Source organism: Callorhinus ursinus, unplaced genomic scaffold (assembly GCF_003265705.2).
Source record: "Callorhinus ursinus isolate GAN/ISIS: 27379988/994484 unplaced genomic scaffold, GSC_fseal_2.0 scaffold5, whole genome shotgun sequence".
In the NCBI taxonomy this organism is placed as follows: domain Eukaryota; kingdom Metazoa; phylum Chordata; class Mammalia; order Carnivora; family Otariidae; genus Callorhinus; species Callorhinus ursinus.
The window spans coordinates 51520906-51548288 of NW_027397067.1; the positions used below are offsets into that span (position 1 = coordinate 51520906).

Sequence of the window (27383 nt, forward strand, 5' to 3'; positions counted from 1 at the left end):
CTCATTTTTTAAGCTCACGATTCAAAAGAGGGTGCTACAGTGATAGATGTGAATAGTTAATGAATATTATTTAAAATAGCATTTCACTATCCCCAGAGAAGCTTTTCTGAAGTATATAAGACAGTCAGACTGTGATTAGAAACCCTATTTTTCTTCTCCTAGTATTTCATTCGATTAAGGTGATAATGAAAAAGGTAAAGAAATCACCCAATGAATAATATATAAAATAAATGGAATAAAAATGAAATAAGTTATACAACTTCATTTTAGGACTACAAACATATGTGATATATAGTGTAGTCATGAAACACTATGTAGTGAAACAGAGTACGTATAGTGCTATAAGTGGGTAATTGCCAAAATTCTAGCTAATATCCACAGCAGAGAGGGACAGTAAAAATTAATGAATCGGGGGCACCTGGGTGGATCAGTTGGTTTAGTGTCTGCCTTTGGCTCAGGTCATGATTCCGGGGTCCTGGGATCGAGCCCCACATCAGGCTCCCTGCTCAGCGGGAAGCCTACTTCTCCCTCTCCTGCTTACGCTGTTTGCGCTCTCTCTCTGTCAAATAAATAAATAAAAATCCTAAAAAAAAAAAATGTTTAAAAAATTTAATGAATCATGGTCCTTTTTATAATTCTTTCAATTAAGTATAACTTTCCATATCCTAAGTAAGAAAAATCTGTTTCTATTATATGTTCCTATAGGAGAGTTGAGTGTTGTCCTGATGTGAACTATCAGGTAAATTACAAATACATTTCTTTTTTTTCTTTTCTTTTTTTAAAGATTTATTTATTTATTTTAGAGAGAGAGAGAAAGTGCGAGTACATGAGTGGGAGGAGGGACAGAGGGAGAGGGAGAAAGAATCTCAAGCAGACTCCCTGCTGAGCACGGTGCCAGACGTGGGGCTCAGTCCCAGCACCCTAAGATCATGACCTGAGTTGAAATCAAGAGTGGGTCTCTCAACCGACTGAGCCACCTGGGTGCCCCACAAATACATTTCTATTAACTAATAGGCATTTATAACTAAAGAAGTCAAAACAGTTTTTATTTTAAGTATATAGCTAACTTTGAAATGGAAATATAACAGGACCTTCATTATTTAATTTTCTATTATTTTCTCTAATATGTAGGCTATTAGGATTTTCAGTTATGATAAAATGTCCATGGTCAAACATACTGCTAGTGTTATGGCCTGGCATGCCAGCCAGGTGTTTCTGTCAGCATGGTGGAAAGTGCTTGTTATCTCTGCTGTGATCCCCTGTGAGTGAAGTGTCTGCTTTTCATATTATTACATTTAAAACAAGATACTCACCATTTCTACATGAACTTTATTTATTTCAAGAGTATTTAGGAAATCAACAGGTCTTATGTATGGGAATCCTAAAATGCTGGTAGTATTTTTTTTTTTTAACAAGAACAAATTCATACCTTTTTCTTTTCTTTTTAATTATTTTTCTTTTCTCAGACCTTGAGATTTAGAGAATAAATTAAAATATCAGTTAGCCGTTTACTAAGTACCTAAGAATATGCTAGACACTGTCCAAATATTTTCATGTTACTTCATAAATCTTTACAAAAGGCCTGTGAGGCTGTCATTACTTCTGTTTTACTTTTGAGGAGAATTGGGATCAGACTTGTGAAGGCCTTTGCTCAAGATCACACAGGGGGGAAGAGAGTCAAGGATGACATACAGATTTGTCTAGATACCAGAACCCCCAATTTTTTCACTGTGTCAACATGTGCTTTTTCATGTCACTTATAGCCTCTTTTGCCCAAGACACATGAGCAACCAGCAGCAACAATGGTCTTTCTATAGAATGGAATTTCTCAGAATCTCTAGTATGTTGTGAGATTTCGAGGCCTAATAAAAATTATAGCATACTTTGTTAACACAGAACACCAGGAGGAATGTAGAACACTGTGTTTCCCAGTGTATTAGACCCACATCCCAACTATAGTAACTGTAGACATGGGGCTTTATTTCCTTTATACATGGTTTCCTAGCAACATCTCATTGTAGTGTTTTTTTTAAAAGATTTTATTTATTTAGTTGAGATAGAGTGAGAGAGAGAGAGAGAGCACAAGCAGGGGGAGTGGCAGGGAGAGGGAGAAGGAGGCTCCCCGCTGAGCAGGGAGCCCGATGCAGGGCTCGATCCCAGGACCCTTGGATCACGACCTGAGCAGAAGGCAGATGCCTAACTGACTGAGCCACCCAGGCGCCCCTCACTGTAGTATTATAGATACTTTATGTTCTTCACGAATCTCCTCTGGAAAGCAGAGAGAATACCTACCTCACAGGATGTCTGTGAAAATTACATGAAATAACCTATATAAAAGACTTAGAACAGTACCTGCCCATAGAAAGCACTCAATAGATAATATCTATTATTATTCTGTCAGAAGTTCTCATTTGACTATTACATTGGTTTATTACTCAGTATATCACCCTGTGTTGGAATACCTTTATCCTAGTTATCTGAAACGTTAAACATATCGTAGGGAGTACTGCCGCTCGTCATCCTTTTTCTTCCTAGATTTTATTTCTTCCTCGTTTGCCTAATGCTTAATGAACTGAGACTATTTTATTTAACAAGCATTTTTATAAGTATTGACTATATGCCAGAGACTATCCTAAGCGTTTTACAAGTGGTGAATTTGTAGATAATTCTCACAAAACTCTTGGGTAGTTTTCATGGAACTCTATGGGAAAGAATCTTGGTCAGCCTTTGTTCAGGGGAGCAGTCACAATAAGCATTATGGCATAAAGGGTCTATTATAGGAATTAGGTCTTACACAACTGTGGGAGGAGCTGGAGACATGAAGTTCCAGAAGAAGGAATTTAAGATCAGGGAAGTCATCTGCCAATCAATCTGAGAAGTCAGGTATGTGAGGCCACTGAGTGACACCATGAAGGAGAGCTGATGGAGAGGTCTGTGTGAAGCCAGGAACTCTTTGTAGCTTCCACCTCTGTGCGTCTTCAGTCAGGTGCCTCCTGACAGACCTGAGCCTGCCATTGATCAGCAGCATTCCAAGTAGGGAAGAATTGCTGGGCAGGGGGCGAGGAAAAGCCCGGACAGGCTTTTCTGTGTGTCTGTCCATCCTTAAATCTAACCACCATGACTTTCAGAGCTTACCATTGCTTCTCTTCCACTCTGATCTCCGGCAAGTCTCTCATTCAACCTGAGTGATCAGAACCATACGGGGATATAATGTAATTCCCACCTTAACCAGGTTGACACAGAACAGTCCAGCATATAGGCAGGTGCTATTACTATCCTTGTTTTACAAATAAGGAAATGGGCGCACAAAGACATCAAGTTAAGTTGCTCAGGTCACCCAGCTAGTGAGTGGCAGAGTCAGGTTTGGTTCCAGGCAGTCTGATTCTGATTCCAGATTGTAAGCTCTTGACTTCTGTGCCTTGCTCCCTCTATGATAAAATAGGGTTCTATAGAAAATCTCAAAGTATTTTTTCCTTGTCTCAAGTCTCCTTGTTTCTGGCTAATCAAGAAAATTCATCACCAGGCAGTTATATAAAGGAATGGTGTGGTTCATTCTGTTCAATTTTTGTCAATGCCCCTAACACTTTAGTTTTTCTCACAAATGATCTGTATTTTGCCCTTTCAAGACTCACTTTTTTTCTGAATCAGTTCTTGATTATTAACCTTCCAGCTATTTTGATTTTTTTTTAACTCTGTATCTTTTAGCAGTTGCATAGTTGAGCTCTTTTAATGATCTTTTGGATTTATGTTCTTTGTATATACCCTTACGTCATTAATGTGTACATGTTCCACATTCCTAAGCTTACTGCAACATCCTTAAATCAAGAACATTGCCTACTTTCCTTTATATCATCACCAAAGTATGAATAGTAGATGCTCAGAAGTACTTTTTATTATATGCCAAATATTCTTGTTGTAAATAAAGGAAATTTCATCTGCATGACTGGAAATCATGTTCGTATTGAATAAAATACTTTTTTTTTCTTTTTCTTTCTGAAAGTTCTTTTTTTGTTATGTTAATCACCATACATTACATCATTATATATGTATGACAAAGCTATCAGGTCAGCCTCTACTGGGTTTTATTCTGGTTTTATGGCTGTCCTTGTAAAAATAGCCTCAAAAGAGAATGAAATACAATGGACAGTTTTTGGACAGAAAGAATCTCACTATTTCTCCAATATTAACAAAAATATTCCTTTCAAATCAGTTTTCTCTTTTTCTAAGAGTATTAAAATATTCACAATAACATTTTTGGGAAACTTTTATTTTCAAAAATTAACACAAATTGGTCTTGTACTCTGGTTTTATAGCCAGAGTTAGCAGATTAATTTAGTGATTGAAATACTCTCCCGTTTTAGATTAGGACAATAAATAAGATTTAAATTTGTTGTGTTAAAGAATGAAACATCTGTAATAAAATATCTCCATAACAAGGTTCCACTCTGAATCACTCTTAGAGACAGAATACCATGATCCTGTTGAATGGGTTTATGACAGATAGATATAAGTAGGTATATGTTTTGGAGGATTAAATGATCCTTTTTACTTCTTAATTTTATTTAATTGCTTAGTAGCTACTACTCAAACATTTCAATGTGTTAGCATGTATTACGGTGAAAGTAAATTTAAGGAAGTGAAAAGCTAAAGACAGATGGAAAGGCAAACATAAATATACTTTTACTTAAAACTATCTAGCAAATGAGAAATTTGATGATTCTGTTCTTGTCAATGAAAATTGGAAAAAACCATTCACTGTCATAAAAATAAAAGCTAACTAGAAATAACTCCTCTGCCCTTTCTATGTACTCAGAAATATGACTTAAACAAATGACTTAAAGATGAATTATTTGAGGGGGAAGGCAGTTTTTCTCTTTCTGTCCAAACTGGATAATAATTTTTTTCCGTGGAGTGCGGTAAGGTACTCTCATAAGATATAGTAATGATAGTAATGATAGTAATGATAGTAAAATAATAACATGAAGAAACATTTACCGAATGCTTTCTTGTGCCAGGCAGTGTGCTTACCACTCATGATTACACGATAAGGTAGTTACTATTATTTCTTTACAAGTAAGGTGATTTAGGTTCCAGGAGGATAGTACTACTTGGCCAGTGAATGTTTGCCATTTTTTTGCAGGGCTTTGAGCTTCAGTGGCTGATTTCTGAGTTCAAAGTTTAAACCATAATGTTGTCCTGATAGTGTGATAACCAAGATGTAGCTGATTGCAAAAATGGCCAAATCCTTCACTTCTTCCTGGATCCACGCCCTGCGTGAGGTGACTTTTCAGCTTCTCACATCGAGAAGTGAAGTCTGTTTCCTCTTCCCTTGAATCTGAGAAGGCCTTGTGACTTGCTTCAGTCAATAGAACCCAACAGAAGTGACTTTGTTGAAGTTCAGGGGATAAGCTACAAGAGCCTTCACATGCTTCCACTCTTGGAACCCTACCCGGATGCCATGCTAGCCTTCTGGAGGGTGAGAGAATATGGTCTAGCATGCATCAGCTCAGTTGTCTCAGCCGCAGACACAGGGAGGTGAGAGAGTACAAAAAAGATCAGCAAAACCAACTTGTACCTGAGAGCTGATGAGGAGGGAAGATGGTGAGGAGAGAAGCCATATCCAGGGATGTCTCACACGAGTATCAGTTCTTTGTTGGTGAGACAAAAAGAGACCAACCAGAATCATTCATCCACAGAATCATGAGTGAAATAAGTGGTTGTTTCTAGTCACTACATTTCAGGATGGTTTGTTTTACAGCAATAGTTAACTGATACACCAAAAGGGTTCTTTAATGGAACAAAAAAACAATTAATAAACGCTGTATTAAAGAACTCTACACTATATATTCATATACAGTGAACTCTAAAAGACACGCAACATATTCTGAAATCAGTCTCCCATTTCTCCTAAGGAAATAGTAAGCATCTACAGTTTGTATAGCTAGAACATACTTGGGATTTTCTTCCCTGTATCTTACACCAATCTCCTCTGGTCTTAGGTTCTGCTTGCCATACTGCTTGCTTTTATACTTATATGAGTGCTTAGTCCTACAAGAATAGCTATTGCTTCTGGCTTCCTAATCTAACTGCTGAGTTTATTTAAAAACATGTAAATTAGAGGTTTACTTAATAGAGTTTCACTTACTTTTCAGTCAAAAATATAAGCTGTGATATTCATTTCTGGTTTGCTTATTCATATACATCAAACTGCATTTTAAAAAAAATATCAGATTATGTTTGAACAAAACCTGCACATGGATGCTTATAGCAGTTTTATTCATAATTGCCAGAACTTGGAAGCAACCAAGATGCCCTTCAGTAGGTGAATGGATAAATGAACAGTGGTACATCCAGACCATGGAATAATTGTTCAACACTAAAAAGAAATAAGCTGTCAAGCCATGGAAAGACATGGAGGAAATTTAAATGCATATCACTAAGTGAAAGAAGACAATCTGAGAAGGCCACATACTGTATGATTCTAACTAAGGCACTCTGGAAAAAAACAAAACTATGAAGACAGTAAAAATTCAGTGGCTATTAGAGGTTAAGTATGGATAGGCCCAGCACAGAGGATTTTTAGGGCAGTGAAACTATTCTGAATGATACTATTAATAGTGGATAGATGTCATTATACATTTGTCTAAACACATAGAATTAGAACTGCCAAGAGTAAAAAACCCTCATGTAAACTCTGGACTTTGGGTAATAATGATGTGTCAGTGTAGGTTCATCTACTGTAACAAATGTATCATTCTGGTGGGGGATGTTGATCCCCCCTCCGGGTTGGGGAGTGTGTGCATTTATGAGGTGAGAGGGTATATGGACACTGTATTTTCTGCTTAATTTTGCTGTGGATGTGCAACTGTTCCAAAAAATAGTCTGTTAAAAAAAGTTATCTGAAGACAATGGTTTATATAATTAACTATATTTTTCCCTTTCTCTTCTTTGTGGAAACATTTCAGAATTTTTCAAGTATATTGATATGATACATGTATACAGCTGTGACATGACAAGCTTGTAACTCTCTGAAACTGATGTAATCCTGGGCAGTTTAATTCACTGTCAATGCAGTAATGCTGGGATTTGCCTAAAAGGCGAGTGATTTCTTCTTTGAATCTGAATAATTTATGCCAGAGGGGCATGAAAACTGAGTATGCATTGCTAATCAGTATTCAGTACCCAACTTATTAGAACTACTATTTGATTACTGAACACCAATATAATATGAAAGGTATCCATTTTAATGAGCAGAGAGACTACTATAAGAAACAAGAAAGATTGATCAAAGAATTTCTTAATTTGAAGGGGCATTGGAGGTCATCTGCTAATTGAACACCTTCATTTTATAGGCGTTGGCACTGAAACTCCCAAAAGTTAGATGATGCCCCAAGATTACATAGTTAGTGATTTAGCCACTACCACTATTTATTACATTATACTTTCCTTCAGCAGTGTAAAGTTTCCAGGACACATTGTGGTGAAGAAAGGAGAATATGGTGGAGCAACTGCACATGTACAATTTGGAGAATGGATTGGCTCAGAAAAGGCTAGTGCTGAGCCTGAGCGTTTTCAATTTTGAGATCACACCAATTAAATTTACTCACAGGCAAAGGGTTTATTTTGGCCTTCTGAACAAATTCTTGCTCACCCTCAACTCAACTCAAGCACCACTGTTTGGGAAACCTCCACTGATGTCCCAGGTACTATTGACAATGTCCCCACAGTTGTAGCCATGGTTCTCAACCCTGGAGTGGTTTTACCTTTCAGGGGACATATGGTAAATGTAAGGAGACACTTTTATTGACAGGACTTGAAGTTGCTGCTAATATCTAATGGGTAGAGACCAGTGATGCTACTAAACATCCTGCAGTGCACAGGACAAGCTCCGCACAACAAAGCATTACCTGGCTAAAATGTCAGTAGTCTTGCTCTTAAGAAACCATGAATTGCAGCATTGTCTTAGGTGCTTGCCAAAACCAGAGATGGTTCTTTTCTCTGGGATAGACTTACTTTTAGTCCTTTTAAAATTAGCAATAAGATGGACATTTCAAGATATCAAGAGATATACATTAATTCATTTTTTTACTACCCTTTCAATTTTTTAAATCAAAAACTGTATTCAACCATATCCAGATATGACTCACATTAGTATCAGTTCTTTGTTGGTGAGATTTCTCTTCTTCCTCCTCCTCTTCTTTCTCCTCCTGTTTCTTTTCCTTCTCTTCTGGGTCCCCTATTCTGGAAGGTTTCTTGTCTATAACTATTTAATTTTTACTCACTGCTTCAAAGAGAGAGTAGGAGATAGTTTTGTTCATTTATCTTCTCTCTTTATGTGGAATATAGGGCTCTGATCAGAGCAAACTCCTATCTCTCTGGTGGCGAGTTCAGTGGGCAGGTACTTCTCTGTTCTTGAATGACAGCTTTAATCCAGCAAATTAATTTTACATATTTTTCAGTTTTTGCTGCTCTCTGGGGAGGACGCACACAGGTATCAGTATGACTTGTTTGAGGAAAACAGTTGCAATAGGATATTCCCATTAGCTTTCCAGAAGAAAGAAAAGAACTGTGATCAGGTGTTTTTGGAGGTGGATAGGCAAAGCAGGAGGGTGAAGTTGGCCCATCAAAGGCATTTAACCAAGGGATCATCCAGGAAAAGATTCTGTCACTGGAGTGGTATTTATCATGTAATATTTTATTTCCTTCTCTTGACTGTGAACCTCTTGAGCTTTTCTCTCCAGTGCCTGGTATGCTTTGGGCATATAGTAATGCTTATACTATGACTACACATGGGGGGAGTGATCATATATCACTTTTCCCCATGATTATTAGCTTTTCCAGAATCACTCTGGGAGTCAGTTTTGCAAAAGCAGAGAAATCAGGAGCATCATTGGGATTTTGAAAAAAAAAAAGAAAAGAAAGAAAAGTAAAAAGATCATTTTACTATTGAACACAACAAAAGTCTTTTTTTGGGGAGATAGAGCTACTTTTTCTTGTCTATAACTATTAAATTCTTGGGAAATGATTTTACAGTTTGGCCTGGGAAGGAATAATTCAAATTGAGAAAACAATTTCTTTCCAAGGAAATTAAATTGTTTGATCTTCTATAAGAAATACGTGACTTTTAAATGTACTTGGTACACAAAGCCAAGGGAATTGTGAAAGTAATGAACCAGAATTTGCAACACTTAGAGAAACTTTAAGTAGAGCTCAGAGGAATTACATTCATGAAAATTAATTCACAACTTCTAGAAAATATTTAAGAATATTTGTGATTCATTCACTAGCTTTATATTGCAGAATGATATATTTGCACTGTATGAAAGGCTTAGTTACAGTTGGGCTTAATGATAGAAAAAGAATTAGGCTTTCTTTTCTTAGAATATGTAAAATAGCTATATATGATCTTTAAAATGAGTTTAGTGAATTAGATTTTTTTAATATACTTCTTAATCCTACCCCTTTCTTAAAGAGTCATCTTACAAATGTTTTGCCTCAGAGAGTATATGAGAGGGTCTCATCTCAGTAGCAAGGTGAAGAATTTCTTCTTTGATTTATTGGGATTGATTTTTTTTTTTAATGCCTACAGGAGGTACATACACGCGCGTGCGCGCACATGTGATCTTTTTAAAAACTATTGATAAAATGTCAACCCAAAAACTGATGATGAAATTATATAATTTCCTATTATTTCAGTAACAATCTAAGGTCTAGTTGACTGAAAAAGTTTTGAGTTTGCATTTGTGCTTGGCCTTATTAATTTCTAGAAGGAAAAAATTAATACAAAATAATTTTTTGACTGAATTACGGTTTTGGTACTCTGTAAACATCTTTCTAGCTTTGATATTCCATTTGTCAACGAAGAGAACTTGTCAGAAAAGAGAACTAAATTGATTTAGCTTGAAAGTTAAGGATCCTGTTACTTTCTTGCTTTCCTAATTAAATCCAGTGAATATTAAGTATCCTTTGTATGTGGAGTAGTGGTGGGTGTTGGCTATTAGTGACATTCTTAGAAGAAAGAAAGATGTGACTCATTATTCAATAAATCAATTCATTAGCAGAAAATCAATCCAGATTCTTTCAAAAAGAGCCCTGAGCCTTCCAAAGGGGTCTTGGCCTCCTTGAACACTGAATTTATTTCAATTTCAAGGTAATTCCTGCCAATGAGTGCTGAGCCAAATGAGGATGCAACTGTTTATACGCATAGCAAAAAGATAGTAAAAGCCTTTGACTTCAAAACCTAAACTGTGGATAAACTAATATAGGCCTGAAAAATAATAAATCATTATATGGATGACTGGTATAAGCAGAAGAAGAGTGGTGGAATGTGTATAAAAACCAACTCTAAAATAAATGTCTCAGAGAAAACAGCAATAATTTCTAATGATCTATTTTGTACTAAACTCTAAGCTTCTCAGGATTTATCTATTTCTGTTGCATCTGTGGCCTCAAGAAATGATTGTCTGATTATATGTGTCTTCCAAAAACGATTCATTTGTTCAGAAATACTTATTCATCTACTTCTTCACTCCTTTATTCATTTAATAAATTGTTATTGAGCATCTACTAGGTATTAGGTACTAAGTTAGTTGCTGAGATTATTGCAGCAAATAAGACCTACACTGTTTTTGCCCTTATAAAATTAATTACAAAAATGAGTGTTTAATTATATTTGAGAGGAAGGAAAAGTATCTTATGAGATGGGAATGATTTATAGGGAAATTTGAACTAATGTTCAGAAGAGAGGTTTCTCTGTGAAAATGGTGTTTAAGCTGAAACCTCCATGTGTGCAAACTTCCTGGGTTGGGGAAGGGCTGATGTCATCAAGGATGATACAGAGGGAGGGAAGAGAGTGCCTTGGCATGAGGCAAGGCAGGATCTTGCGTAGCACTTTAGGTCAGGTTAAACATGTAGATTTTTATCCAGTGGATACCCATTATGTACTATACTGTGAAGGCTCAAAAGAGTGAAAGACATATCCGGCTCATTCAAGAAGCTCTTAGTATCATAAGGGAGACATATAAATGATGCTTTTTTTCCCATATGAAATTTCTGCAGGAGAGGTTTCTTTACTCTCCATTTTATCCCCTGTCCCTAATGCAGTAGATTTGTACTCAGTAGTAAATATATGTTGGTTGTATATTTCTTTATAAATATTCATAATGCAATAGTAAGGCTTTACTTATCCAGGGTCCTTGATTTCTGTACAACTCTTTGAATCTTAGAACTCTGGCCTTTCAGCATCCAGAGAGTTTAAGCCTTCAGGCTACTTTGCCTTTGATCCTTTATGATTAAAATATATCCTCTTAGATATAGTGACATCCAAGGGGCCTGTTCCATGTTCCGGACAGCAAAAGTGCTGGACTATAAAAGACATTGAGCATACAACATATTACAGTAGCATCATAGGAAGTGAACACTTTAAACTGCTTAGGACCTAGTCATGACCCTGCTACTCACTAGCTCTGTGATGTTTTAATTTTCTTACCCTCAGTTTCTCAGCAATAAAATGGAGAGAAACATAGAACCTACTTAACAGGATTATTGTGAGGATTGAATGTGAAAATGCCTGTAACGGTTTTTTTTTTTTTTAAGATTTTATTTATTTATTTTAGAGAGAGAGAGGGAAGGAGAGAGCGTCAGCAGTGCGAAGGGTAGAAGGGGAGGGAGAGTAAGAGGGGAAGAGTCCCAAGCCGACTCCACGCTGAGCATGGAGCCCAGATGCGGGGCTCTATCCCAGGACCCTGAAATCATCACCTGAGTGAAACCAAGAGCCAGAGGCTCAATCACCTGAGTCACCCAGGGGCCTCCCTATAAAGTTATTACTATATTTCCAATACATATTCATATTAAACACTTAAAAATGTTATGTGGTTTTTTATTATTGTTATTAAGTTGCTCTCACAATTCTTGTGAGATACTAGTAGTGCTAGCATTTGAGCTCAGATTTTTTTCTGACAACTTCCACTGTTGACTGTTACCAGGCTGTCCCAGGGTTTTTGTGTCTCTCAGGAAATTTCCTCAGCCATATCCAGTAGCATAAAAATCAATCCTCAGAATCCCAATAGGCAACCTATCCTTCAAATGCTGGGATGGGGAAAATTGGCCCTGAGAAAATTGGCCCCAAAAGCGAGCTACATCTCCTGTCTCAGACCGAGCTGTAAATATGAATGCTTTTTAAGGTCTAACTTTGGAAACGATCACCAGACATCTTTAAAATTGTCACCATACATAACAGTGTGCCGCTTTTAACATCAAGAACCAAACAGACCTTTGGGCTGTGAGCAATTCTTACATAAATGTTTTTTATCAATTTCCATAACCTAATTTATTTTGGCAGGGAAAATTCCTGAACAAATATAATCATTTTTCAAGGTGAAGTGCACAGGGAGTCAGGAGCTTTTAGACCAGAACTGTGACCTGAAGTAGAATTATCTTAATGATCAAGTCAGGCAATGTGCACCTCTATTTTTCTTGGTTAACTGAGGAGATTGAACTATATTTCTTAAGTGTATTTGGGGTGATTTCTCTTTTGGTGTTTTTCTATATTTTCCAAAAGCTTTATAATAGATACATGTTATTTATGTAATCAGATGAAATATTTAACTTTAAAAAAGATGTATATTTCATTGAAGAGTGATGTTTATATTTCTTCTATAATCCTATTTGTTTTTATTTTCCTATAAAGGGAACACTCATGCTCAACATGTTATAGAAATTTAGTGATAGATGTTAACTTGCTGTTCTAAAATCTATTTTTGATAAATACCATATGAGTTTCCATTGCTTGCCAGGGAATCCATTTGGTTGTCTATAACTGACTTAGAACATTTTTTGGCAAATAACTGAAGAAAAATTTGTTTTAGACAAGGCTCAGCTTTGCCTTCATTTAAAGCTTTTAAAAATGTATGCCTTATTTTTCTAGAGTTGTTACTGATCTGTTGTATTCATCATATTCAGAGCCTGTTTTTAGTATGTTTATTCTATGATAATATTTGGTTTTGGCTTTGATTTTGATCTAACACTACTTTTGAATACGTGGCCATTTGATATTGGTCCAAAACATGTATTCAGTACGTATGTGGGTACCTGACCCTAGGAATTCTATTGTACTCCCTATGCACTCCTCTCAGAATTAACTAACCCTTCCAGTACTGCCTGTGATTTATTAATGTATGCACTAATATTTTTAGAAAGACATCAATCTATCAAGCTTAAGACTCTAAAATCTTTAGAATTTTATAGTATCCTGGATATAATTAGTGAAATTGAATAAGAGCTAATCAAGACAAATTTTCAGTAACACTGAAAAGACTTTTTAACCGGTTGGTTAAAGGTCAGTAATTAGATTTGAACTCCATGCTATCAGGAAAACACTCTTAATTGGATGTTTCCTAGTTTTTAAAGCAGACCCAGTTCTCAGTGTATATGGTGGTTAGCATATTGTAAATAAGAAAATAGAGTTAAAATACAGCTAATGCTATATCTACTTTTAATTGAATAGCTTATAATAGTTTTGTCATTTGTACTGCAATGTCCTTTCTTTTCTCCTTAACCAATAATATTTTTTAGTCCTAATAAGGAGCTAAGGAGCTATGCTAAATTTCTGAACTTTATAAACTAATTTATGTTATTTGGGATTTTTCTTTCTGGCATTAATTTTTTTTTTTTTTTGGTGTTTGGTTTGTAAATGTGCTATCAGTGATTTAGCACTGATGAAAGGACAAATGTTTCCTATGTAACAAGTGCCAAGAGATCATGCATGACTCCCAGGTGACACAGTTGGAGTGTTTTCTGTCATATGTAATTCAAAGAGAAAAGAGACCATGTTGAACTGGAGAACTCAGGACAAAGGAAACCAGTGGGTATTGATTTTCTATCATGTGCCAGACACTATGACAGGATCAGTACATGTGTGATCTCATCTAACATACTCAAGGTCAATAGCAAACAGAAAAAAATTAGAATTCAGAATCAAATCCTTCTCACCCAAACTTGATATTTTCCTCACTCATACCACTTAAATTCTTTAATAGGATATTTTTGAGATATATCAGGAAAGCTTGGTAAGTATTAGGCACATAGGGAGATGGTCTATTAGAGGAGGTCATCGAGGGTACATGACCACCAGTTGACCCACGAGCTGGACCTGGGCAGTTGGAAGGTCCTCAACCTCTCCCCTGTCCTTGGAGTGTGAATTCCACTTACCTTCTCCATGCTAGAAGCTTTCCCGAGGGTACAACTCTGAGATAGAAATGTGTTGCTGAGACCTTCTGGATAGTATGTGTGACTGAACCTAGTTAAGGCTTCTTATAAACTTTAGCGATTCTGGTGGGCAGGAGCAGAGATCTACTCATCTTGCAGCTGTCCAAGACAAGCCTCATAGCTAAGTTGCCTTGCTTATTCAACCTACCACCTACCAGTCTGGAGTGGTATGCCTCTTTCTTTGGGCTCTCCCTGAGCTCTGTATATGGAGACCTATTTCACATTTCACTTGGGAAGCTCCTGAGGTGGCAAACCAACAGATGGGTGGGGTTGGGATATTAAAAATGGGAAGCACAAAGAACATTCTGGTCAGAACCACATGGGTAAAGGATGGATATCAGAAAGGGTGTTAGAGCAACATGAAGTGGTTTAGACTACTACCAGATCGGAACAGCCTTTGGTGGGGTGGTGAGAATACAGACTGAAGAGGAAGGTTAGCAACATATTGTAAAGGACTTTTAAATGCCAAGATAAGGAGTATGGACTTAATTAGGAAAGCAGCAGGGAGCCACTGAAGGTTTTGTGTAGAGGAGCAATATGATTATCACTGACAGCAGTCTTAATAAGGCTTAATAAATTGGACAGTTTATAACCTTAGGCCAACTGCTGAGCAGAAGCCAAAAGCTGTGCTGCAGAATTAGCAAACCAATTACCGTGAGGAATGATGGCCTGGATTTAATCTGAGTCATGCTTTATAACAGAGTAGAAACTCCTGGAAATATGAACAAATATGTGAAGTGACAGGTGACGTGTCTTCTCAGAGCTGACTTCCTGTATTTGACTCCCCAGTGGCACACTGTTAAAATGCCTTACCATAATTTACTTTTCACCACATTTAAAACCTCTCTTCTTTGTCAATATTCATTGTATTTTTATGGTTTTTCAGTAGGCCTAAAACCAATTGCCAACTGTCTCATTACTTGCCAAGAGGGAAGACATCATTATGTTATCCGCAGTTTGATTTAATAGCTGATGTTGACTACAGGACAACACTGAAATTTCAGTTCTAGTAACCAAGATTTTTTTTTTCTAATTTAGAGAGTAGGCTACATAAGAACCTATAATTTCCTTTATCTTTTGATTATTTTAAAAGACATGTGTGTGCGTGCGTATGCATGTGCACAGGCATGCAGGGGCAACAACAGAGAGCAAGAGAGAAAGTATGCATATGTGTATGTAGAGGAAGCAATAGATATTTATCATATTGCTTCCTTCTGGGGAATAGTTCCTGGCAAAAAAAAAATGCATAATTAAGTTTCTTATGCAACACGTTCTCTTTCGTACATTCTGGTGATTAGTTCTCCTCTCACCTTACCACTTCCATAGTCAGAAATTTTTGCTCCCTTGTCAGAATTCCAATATCATTTTGAATTTAGGTAATTTTACTTGTTATCTCATGTAAGTTTTTTGTCTTTTTCCCCTTACTAGATTGTACATCCCTGGAAGACCTGTTTCTACATTTGGAGTATAGTGTGGTACCTGGCTCAGTGTGTTATCTTCAAATAGTTACTCCATAACTTTGAAGTTTTCCTTTCTTAGAACAACCTTGCTTGGGCTTCCATTCACTCAACAGATGTTGAGAAACTCCTAAATATTTTGCCAGGTAAACAGAACACAGGCCCCTCTCTTAAAAAATTTATAGACAGGGGCGCCTGGCTAACTCAGTCAGTAGAGCATGCGACTGTTGATCTCCGGGTGATGAGTTCAGACCCCACATTGGGCATGGAGCCTACTGGAAAAAAAAACAAAAAACAAAAAACAAGCTTATAGACAATCATATAATTACAATATAATCTAAAAGTGTTGTGATTGGTGTAGGTATAATGTGGAGGCAACCACAAGGTTAGAGAATGTCTTATTAGAGGAGATGACCTTTTATCCGATTTGTAATATATTTTAAAAAAGGAAAAATGTAAAGATGAGAAAGCAGGAGAGATGGCTACAACAGAATATACATGGACCTGAGCGTAGGAGAGAATGGTGACATCAGATTGCTGCTAATTTAGGACAAACTGATGTGAGGACTGGTCATTTATAAAGCTGGAGCAGATCCTGAAGGTATTTTTGTTAACACACTATCAGATGTCACTAAGATTTCTTTATTACAATTTAAAGTTACAATTGAAAACTAATTGGATGCTAAGTTCTTTTTTTTAATAGATTGTTTTTTCTAAAGATTTTATTTATTTATTTGACAGAGAGAGCGCAAGCAGGGGGAGTGGCAGGCAGAGGGAGAAGCAGGCTCCCCGCAAAGTAGGGGGAGCCTGATGTGGGACTCGATCCCAGGACCCTGGGATCATGACCTGAGCCGAAGGCAGCTGCTTAACCAACTGAGCCACCCAGGTGCCCTGGATGCTAAATTCTTGACAAGGTGGTCAGTTAGTGTGATTTCCATTGCCATTTCTTTGAAAGAAAAAAGGTTGTTTGGTTAAAAATAGTTTTGTCATTTTAGACTTTACAGGCACATTTAGAATACATTGGGAATTAGGATTCTAGTATCTTTTAAGAAGGATAATAATAGTACCTACTTTTAAGGTTATAAATTTTCAGTGAGATAATGCAAACAAAGTGATTAGCATAGTGCATGGCACACATAGGACCCAGTGCATTAAGGATTGCACAAGGATGGTGCGAACGCTCTCTTACAGCCTAGTCCTTCTGGTCTGCTATTTTTAAAGTAATGTTTGCACCTTGGGACAAAGTGCTGCTTGTATAGCTATTTCTGATCTCCAGATTTAAACCAAAAATAGCAGCTTTTGAAGATTTTATTTTATTGAGTGACTTGGACATTTGAGGCTGGTGAGATTTGATAGGGGCCGTTGCTCAGGATTTATCAGGTTTTCTCTTAACTTAAAATGTTCATTAACATTACAAAGAAACCAGATTGATGCGTAGGAAGGAAGAGTGTTATAAAAAGACTTATAGGAATATTACGCCTCAAATAGATTTTCTCTGTGCCTAATGCATCATTTTTCATGTCTTAATATGTATGTTTTGAACTATCAAGTTTCATCTCTGCCTTATATCAGCTGTGTGACTGCATCTGAAAAATGGCAATAATAGTATCTATGTCATAAGACCATTGGAGGGTTATACAATAATTCACATAATGTACCTAACATGGTGGCTGTCAGGTACTAAATGTTCCATTGGTCTTAGCATTTGGAACTCTACTACTATGTAAATATGACAGGACTGTGCAAGTAAGACAATTTGTGCAAATCAGAGAGAATGCACACTTCTTAAAATTTTAGATTTATCACTCAGATCTGAGTAAGGCTGATTACAGTATGTTATGTATAGTCCTGTTCTGAGGAACTAATTATTTCTCACCTTAGACTTTGAGCCTGAGGAAATTCATTCATTTCAAGTGTGATCAGAAAACACCTAATAGTCTAAGTAAATTTCAAATGTGTCTTAAGGCAGTAGATTCATTTATCAAAATTTCTTTTCCTAATATAGCTACAAACACTATTACTGTTCACAGAAAAACCTTTTAGTTTCCTAAGCAGCCAAATTTTGTGATGAAAACAAGGACTGCTAGGAGTTCCACCTTTTACCGTTTCATATAAATGTTCTTGTAGTGTCTTTACACCTATGAAATATGTATGGTTCAGTCAGACTCCCAACCGGAAACAGATGGCGTACTCAAAATGAGCAACTTGAAGAGAGTTTAATAAAAGGATGACTGACAAAGGGTTGACCAAAGTGTAGGAAATTACAAGGGAGAGCATAGTTACCTCAAGGGACTAGGGACAACAGTGGTGATGAGTGGGTCCTTGACTCCTCCTAGGCATGAAGTGGCCAGGAATGGCAGAGGACAGAGGGCTTGGGGAAAGGGCTGCTTCACTGAAGCTGGGGTCTTCTCAGGGATGCAGCTGTCCACTCAGGATCAAGTGGCCAGAGGTACTCAGGAAAATCCTAAATTTCAACTTTTGATAAAAATACCAGGTTATAGAATGTGATTACAAGAAAGTTAAAAAAAAAAAAAAGACATTAAATCAATCAAGAGCAGGTTCAGTTGGGGCTGTGAAGTCTACAAATTTGGGATTTCATAATCTTTAATTTTTATTTTATCTTGTAAATGAACTACTCAATATATAATATTTGCATAAAAATAAGATATACATGATTCATTTGAAAGTATACTAATATGGTCATCTACTCTCACCACTTTTCCATATATTTAATGCTCTTCTCTATCTTATAATGTCTCTGTTATTTCCTGGCCCTTTGTTCACAACAAAATATCTGATCTTTTGAAATGGTGCCGTAGTTCTTTTCTGTTGATGGTGGTTGTTTGGAATGCTTTAAGAAAAATAACAGTAGTAGAGGTTAGTAAATAGTGTTTATCCTTGCTATGGAGGAAAGTTCAGCAGCCATTGAAAATCATGCTGTTAACCTATTTATTTTTGGAAGAGGAATAGATATCCACAACAACTGGAAAAAAAAACAGGTTGCAAAATAGCATATACTTAGGTTGATAGGTAGGTGTGTGATTTTAAATGTATAGATACGTACATAAGTGTATATGTATTGTATGCATATATCCATAAAGATATCTAGAAGAGTCACCCAGATGTTGACAGTGGTTATCTCTGGGTGATGGAATTCATAGTCATTGTTGTACTTCATACTTTTTGTATAATTAAAAAAATATAAAATGAACATGTATTATATCAGTCCTCAGAACATAAATCCTTTTGAGTTTTGGAAAAATGTGATACCCAAACTCATAACCATTAAAAATATAGTACCATTATCAGGAAAATGTAATAAATAAAATATTCCACTCCTATATTTATCACCAAAGACACTGCTGACTCCATTGACATTGGTTGCATTTATCTATTCATGACATATTTGCATGTGACGTTTTGAGAAAGGGAAGCACAGAAGCTTTGTGATGAGTGTTGAACTATGACTTCAGTCACTCTGAGAGCTCTGGATGAGAAAATATATCTTATCTTGACCAAGCATCTTCATTTATCAGAACTCACATTGACGTGAAAGGATGCATTCCTTCAGTCTCCTAACACTGTGGGGAGGCAGGTGCATTGCAGGCTATCGCTTGTCCTCTGTTTGCTCGTAGACAACTTCGAAGCGTCAAGTGGTGTATTGATTGGCTTCATCGATGTCACATGATGAGTCTGTCTGAAGATCTTCCAAGTACATCTCAGTCCCTGGAGTCTGCATCCAGTCAATAGACTGTTGGCTCAAAAGCTAAATAGATGACAGACGAACTCATTATATGGCAGAGGCATGGGGAGCTGAAATCCATGGGGCAAATCCGTAGGGCCTCTGAAGAGACTTCTTCTTCATCATGTTCCACTCCCTCTGTGGCTCCCTCAGCCCTGCTGTCTGTCTAGATTGCTTCATTGTTGGGGGGACAATGTCTTAGCCATGCTCTAGTTCTTTGTTTCTTATTTGGGCAGTAAGTCAATGAATTTTCTAAATAACCTGAACTTTTTATTTGCCTGTCCAACTGCAATAGTCTGAACTGAAAGATTAATTTCATTTTATGGGATTAGACATAACTTGAAACATGATGGAAATCAGTATGCAAATCAGACTTTACACTAAGCTCTTATTTTTTTCTAGAAATAATACAACTCATCTGGATAAACATGTGCACAGTATTCCAACCCTTCTTTAAAGGGTTATAACTGAGCTCTCAGAAAGTCAGTAGCCTATGATACTTAACACTCTGGGGCAGAAAAGAAGGAAAACATTTTTGTGTGAAGGGGAGAAAAATCACTTGTGTTTTAAAAATACCTTTAAATATTGAATGTATATGGACTTGGCAGAATGATGTAGGGGGAAAAGAAAAATTTATATATGGTAGCATTAAGAGAGGAATTTAATATATAAGAAAGCCATTCTGAAGCAAATTTGACAGTTTTAAATTACTTTCCTTTTAAAGATATAGCACCTTGTAAAATTGATTATGAAATGGAGGTCATATATCTTTATTTGTTAATTTGTAGAACTTATGTTTTAACATTTATCTTTACTCTCTAAAGTCATGAAGAATATATCTTTCTTATCAGTTTCCTTATATCTGAAAAATAAATGTGTCATTCCTTACTGTTTCACTGATGGATCATTTTAGTTTAAGTTTAGTTCCAATAAAGAAGTTATTTTAGAGTTTATGTGAAAAAGTAAATTAGCTGCATTTTAAAATCACTGTAAACCATTAATATGTGCAATCTCTTATAAAAATCACATACTCCTAAATCTTTATACTCATTAAAATAATTATGTTTACTGGTATTTGGTAGTAAAAATAGTTTATATGTAATATAGCTTGAAGTATTAGTAAGATACCACACCATAACTGGTATGGCCAGTGAAGGTATTAATATTTGAGAAGTGTTCTCAAGTCAAAGAGCCTATGTTCTATTTTCCCAATGCAATTGTTCTATACAGAAACCGTGCTTTAAAAAAAAATCACTATACAGTTACTACATTTATTTTTCAGTTTACCTTAACTGAATACTAGTAATTTTTTTTACTTTATTAAAATACTGAGTTTATTTCACATGTATATTTTTGTCTCCCCACCATTTCCATTTGTCTGACCACCACTACTACTGTGTCCTATCATAACATTCCATACATACTTAAAACCAAGCAAAGGGTGGAGTTCCATCTTTAACAGGCATTTTGTACAACACATTCTTGGCAATGGAACCTGGACAACATTTATCAGGCACAGTAGGGAAAGTTCTCACTCTGCATTATAAAAAGGACAGCCGGATATCCACTGTTACAGAAATGAAATAAGACGGAAAATTTTAACAAACTGTTTAAACTATTTTCTTACGAGACTTCCTCCACTGCCAGAGATCTTGAATAGCCTCTTGGTTAGTCATCTAGAAGAATTCTTCACATAACTGATGAACTTGGCTTCCACTTTCGGAAGAAAACCACCTTTTTCTATACTTGCTTGCATTTTTGCTTTAATATCTTCTACAGAACGAGGGCCTTTCAGTTTTTGGGAGTCTCTTCCTGTTTTTTGAAAGATTCTTGACCTTTTGTTTTTGGTGTTGATGGTTTTGAGTCTTTCCATTCTGGTTTGATTTTTGTGCATTTTTGGCTGGAGTATCTCATATAGATTTCTTTACTGGAGCCTTTTCTTCAGCTTGCTCATCATCAGAATCATCATCATCATCATCTTCATCATCATATTCATCAGCAGCAAGTTTTTACTTTTTTCTGTGGAACCTTGCTACCACTTCCAGGGTCAAAACGCTTTCCAGATAAACTAAGGTGGTTCACGTCCTCTTCCTCTTCATCTTCTGACTCTGCATCTTCCTCCAAAGCTACTCAGTGCTGTCCGCTAATATGCGTAGGCCCTGAACCACATTTCAACCATAAGACCACAGGTGGGTTATTTCAAAGCCCCCAAGGGAAACTGTTGGCTGTACAGACATTTTCAAAGTTGCCAGTGTGACTTTAATTGGACTGCCTTCATAATTCATTGCCTCTGCTTCAACAATGTGCAATTCATCCTTTGCACCAGCTCCTAAACTGACCGTTCCTAAAGATAGCTGGTGCTCATTTTCATCATTATCCACCTTAAAGTGATAATCCTTGTCAGCCTTTAGTTCACAACCAAAAAGATAGTTCTGGGGTCTCAGGGGGCTCATGTCCATATCCATCGAATCTTCCATGGGGTGGTGGCACACACTTAGGTGGGAGAGAAGGTGGACAGAGATAAACCACTACTGTTCCACAGAACAGCTGCGCAGGATGGAATCACACAAGGGAAAGGAATACTAGTAATTTTTAAAAATACTTAAAATCTCATCAGATTTAGAAGAGAAGAGTGACACCTTGCCAATGAATTGGTCTTCATTCCTGAAGAGATGACCCATCATGAAAGCCACAGTATGAGGAACTCTTGCTAAATAAGAAAATTACCCTATGTAAACAGAAGCAAGATCAGTGGTCTCTGAACTTTTTTGAGGGTACATACCTATCAATAAAATATGTGCCTCCAATACATGTTTGTATATGTTAATGAATTATGTATATGAATTACTATAATGTATTCTATACATGATAAAACATATTCCCAAAATAGAATTATTAACATAAATAGAAACATTAACATCTTTCATACCACTTCCAAATAGATGATTTTGTGGGATACCAGGTATACCCTGCCCCATACACACATACACACTGTTGAAAACATGAGTGTAGAATTCCCATCTTCCCTGGACCTCTTAAAATAGTTCTGAGTCATATAATTGGAAGTCCCAATTGGAAAACTCAGATTTTTTTTTTAACCTATTTAAAGTGTATTAGTCATCTATCACCAAAATATAAGATGCAGTGACCCTCACAAAACACAGTAGTTTAAAACAATAAGCCTTTATTATTATTCACATGCCTATAGATCAGCTGGATGGTTGTGGGCTCAACTGGGCTCACTCTCTGTGGTTAGTTGTTGGGGGGGCAGTTTTGCTGATCTTGGATGGGTTCACTTACATGGCTCACTGTGGACTGGTTCAGGATTACCTCAGCTGGGACATCTCGGCTCCTTTCTACATGTTTGTCTCTCAGATTCCTTGGGAAGGCTAGACTGGGTAGGTTCTCACCGAGATCTCAGAGAGATAAGATTAGAAACATAAATGACCGAATGCTCTTTCATGCCTCTGCTTTTATCAAGTTTGCTTCTATTTGGCCAAAGCAAAGCAAGTCACTTGACTGAGCTCAGTCAGATTGGGAGGGGAACACAAATGTAAAGAGGAAAAACCATGAATATGAGAGGCCAGTAATTAGGACCATTAATGCAATCAATCTACAATATCAAGAAAGTCTCTTCTCCATTAAATATATGCAAATGGACTGATAATTTCCAGTTAGCTATAAGAGCTACCAGCCAATTATACCTCAGTGTTCTGATTATTTAGGGTAGTTCTCTGGCTATAGAGGCTATAGATGTTTAATTTTTTTTTTTTAATACTTCAGCTCATTGGAAGTTTAAGTTAAATGTTAAAATTGTATTCCCAAAGGGTTTTGTCATCACTGACTTAGGTTGTCTGGGCTCCGAGGATGCAATAAAGGTACAATTGTGACTGTCATAATCATGCGTACATTGGTCCCCATGTGGATACTGCTAAGTCTACACAGAACACTGTGAAGTAGAGAAAGTAAGCCTCCTTTCATGAAGCATTGGCCTAAAATTAAAGAAGAAATGCAATAGAATTCTATAATTTAAGTTAGAAATTGATAATTCCAAGAAGAAGACACAGTATCCTGTGTCCTGTAGTATATTTTACACAATACATTATTTAAAGAACAAATACCGCCAAAGTGGGGGGGGGGGGAAGAGCACCTCTTTTTAAAAAACAAAAATTCTGAATGATCACTTTGTGTCTATTTTTGAGGTAATTTATAAATGTCCCAAATTCTGTGTTACCATCTTAGAAAAAATTGTTCATTTATTTTTTTAAAGTGAATATACAATTTATTTAACATTCAAACTTCATTAAGACATGTGGAATATGGCAGTTTTACTGGGATTTAACCCTACCTAGGATATGATTGCTTGCTGGGGCTTAGCAACAGGGTCCAGTTCACACTTAGCACTAATTAAATACGTTATTGAATAAATACAATACCAAACAAAATGCATTCAAATGCTTTCTAAAAAAAAAAATCAATTTTAAAGGCCTTTCTATTCAGGCTAATGACAAACACAATAAAGGCAGATATGCTAGTTTAACATAATTGGCTGATTTTATACAGCACTTATATCTTTTAGTCCACAAGTATATTATTAAATGATAGAGAACATCTAATACAACCATTTCTACAGAACTAGGAAATAAATTTCTAAGAAAGAAAGATTTTACAGACCCCATCTTTTATACCCAACCCCAACAGTCTAACTCTAAAGAGGATAAAGCCAATGCCTTTCCTCACAAGAGCTCACGACTAAAGTCGCTTGGCTATCAAAATCTGTATTTCTGATCCGTTATGAGCATTGAGACAAGATTCAAATATTTGCAAAGAAAGAAGCACAATGCACATTGTGATCGCCTATTCAGCAACAGCGAGCACTGCATTCAAAACTATCTCATCCCAGGAATTAAATAAGGTCAGCCACATTCATTGGCATTTCCTCCACTGTAGTATTGTAGAAAGTCTCAATGTCACGAAGAATCCTCTTGTCTTCTTCAGTAACAAAGTTTATAGCCACACCTTTCCTCGCAAATCGACCCCCTCTGCCAATTCTGTGAATACAGTTTTCACGATTGGTAGGTAGATCATAGTTTATAACCAATGACACTTGTTGCACATCAATCCCATGAGCCAACAAATCAGTAGTGATCAAAACACGGCTTGACCCTGATCGGAATTCCCTCATGATAACATCTCTTTCCTTCTGGTCCATGTCACCATGCAGAGCAGAAACTGTGAAGTCCCTGGCATGCATTTTCTCAGTGAGCCAGTCCACCTTGTGCCTTGTATTGAGAAAAATAACAGCCTGAGTAATCGTCAGTGTCTCGTACAAGTCACAAAGTGTATCCAACTTCCATTCCTCTCTTTCAACATTAATATAAAACTGTTTGATTCCTTCAAGGGTCAGTTCTTCCTTTTTCACCAGAATTCGAATTGGATCTCTCATGAATTTTTTGGTCACTTCCAACACATCAGTTGGCATTGTGGCAGAAAGCAACACAACCTGAATACTTGTATTTAATTTTTGGAAAATCTCATAGATTTGATCCTTAAACCCTCGGCTCAACATTTCATCTGCTTCATCCAAAACAAACATTTCGATCCATTTTGGAGAAAGATATCTTCTGTTTAACATATCAAATACTCTCCCTGGTGTACCAACAACAATGTGTGGTGCTTCAGCCTGCAGTTTTTGCATTTCATTCCGAACATTGGTTCCACCAATGCAGGCATGACAAGTTGCTCCCATATAGTCTCCAAGTGCCAGAATTACCTTTTGGATCTGTTGAGCCAGTTCTCTGGTGGGGGCCAATACTAGTGCTTGGGTCTTCTTGAACTCAATCTCCAACTGTTGCAGGATGGAAATAGCAAATGTGGCTGTCTTGCCAGTACCTGACTGAGCTTGAGCAATCACATCATACCCTTTAATACAAGGAATAATAGCTCTCTGTTGAATAGCTGCAGGCTTCTCAAAACCATAAGCAGAAGAAGAGACTCCTTTAAATTCATATCGTCAAAGTTATCAACAATCTCATTCCAGTTGCTCTCGATGACACCATCAGGGTCCATTCCCTCTGGGCCTCCATGTTCTCTCTTATAATCCGCGGAGCCACCAGACATGATTCGAAGACCCACTCAGCGCCCAACTGGAAAAGCAAAATTGTTCATTTAAAGCATTTTAAAATACTCAAAAGACTAAGAGTAATAACATCTTCATCTTAAGTCACATTATGTAATTTTCTGTGTTTTCTAGATGTACTGGTTCAAATAAAGAGCTGAAGGACTTTTCAGAATGCATATTCACCCTTATAGCATTAACTATCATTTCTGGAATGCTCATTTTTTGCCATTTTAGAGCATTCATTTAGTACTCATAACTCTGTAGCTAAGTTTATTGCCCCAGATTTACAGTTTAAATAGATTTGGGAAAGTTAAGTAACTTGCCCAAGGTCACAATCAGCTGTAGAGTCAGAACTAAACCCTGTGCTTAGTTAATACATTACACTGTATTGCACTTATTATTACATAGATTTTTAAATATTCAGAACTTTTAGAAGATGAATAATATGAACAGTGCATACAACGGAAGTCAAAATGGTCCTTGGTATTGGCCAGGAGAGAAGGTCCTGTGGCTGGCCGGCATAAATATCCAGCATTTCCCTAGGGTTCTAGATGCCTCTGACTCTAGATGCCTCTAGATATTCTAGTTGCTTCAAACATTAATGTTGACCCAGCCATGATTGTGTTTTCACGAGCCAACTTCTCATTATTATTTGGTCCCACAACAACCAATAGTGTCTGGCCCTATGGGAGTTTGATTTCTTATAATTGATTAAATTTGCATCTAGTTAAATAAAATTAACCAGGAAAAGTGTTTCAGGGGATTCTTTGGCTTTTATCACTGTACACTTAGTCTTTCAAAACTATGTATGTTACCCTCAAAGTGCACTTGATGAATACCCTAAAAATGAAGATCTATTCTAAAATGTAGTTACCAACTATCCTTTTGACCATCCTTACTTTATCAGTAAAACAACCTCAGGTATTCAGTTTTGGAACTGTCATTCAAATTAAGTGAACAGGCTTCATTTAAGGAACTATTTCTGTATTTCTGGAACTATAGCTAAGACGTATTCTAGAAGCAATTTGAGAGAATAAGTTGGCTAAACTCCGGCAGGTGAATTAGCTCTTCCCAAGGTGCCCCTAAATAAAGTTAACTTTCTAAGCCTCTGTTATACTCATATAACTGTGCCAGAACAGTTGTTTATTTACTGTAGTTCTACCATTATTTAAACCTTTGGTAAGGCAAAACTAGATTTTAAAAAGTAGAGGAAACATTGGCTATGCATGTGGGCAGCATTTTTAACCACAGAACATGAGGATAGAATGAAAGCTGTAATCTCTCAAGAGCTTGCTCCCCTTTGTCCAAGAGATGAATCCTACCTCTTTACCCTCAGGAGCCTCTCTCCATAAAAAAATAATTCCATCATACTACCTTAGATAAATACAGTGAAAAGGCGAATTTCCTTAAAGTCCTTTATCAAGAAGTTTTTCAATCAAGTAATTATTTCTTTCTTAGTAAAAAACTAATCTTTATCCTTTGGAGAAAAATTAGAAAATGCATGTAAACAAAAGGGAGAATATAAGAATTATCTATAATTCAATCATCCAAGTAAACCTGTAACTATTGTGGCTTTCCTAGGATTTTTCTGTATATTTAATGGATTCATACTGTTGTGATTTATCATTTGCTTTTTCCTACTAAAATATATACTGTAAATATTTCCCATGTCATTAAATATTCTTCAATAATATGATTTTAATAGCTACCTAGTAAAAGAGGGCAAACATTCTATTAAATATTCCATTATGTGCTTAATCAAGTTCTCTGTGTCACAATTAGATTGTTTCTTAATTTT

General features: G+C 36.5%; 1 protein-coding gene and 2 pseudogenes across 2 annotated transcripts in view; 1 reads left to right on the forward strand and 2 right to left on the reverse strand.

Moving 5' to 3' along the window:
- The window catches only part of OXR1 (oxidation resistance 1), a 460340-nt gene that overhangs the window by 120364 nt on the left and 312593 nt on the right, over positions 1-27383 (forward strand). The window lies entirely within an intron of this gene.
- On the reverse strand, positions 20777-21992 carry LOC112823312 (nucleophosmin pseudogene; annotated as a pseudogene).
- LOC112823311 (eukaryotic initiation factor 4A-II pseudogene) lies at positions 23720-25606 on the reverse strand (annotated as a pseudogene).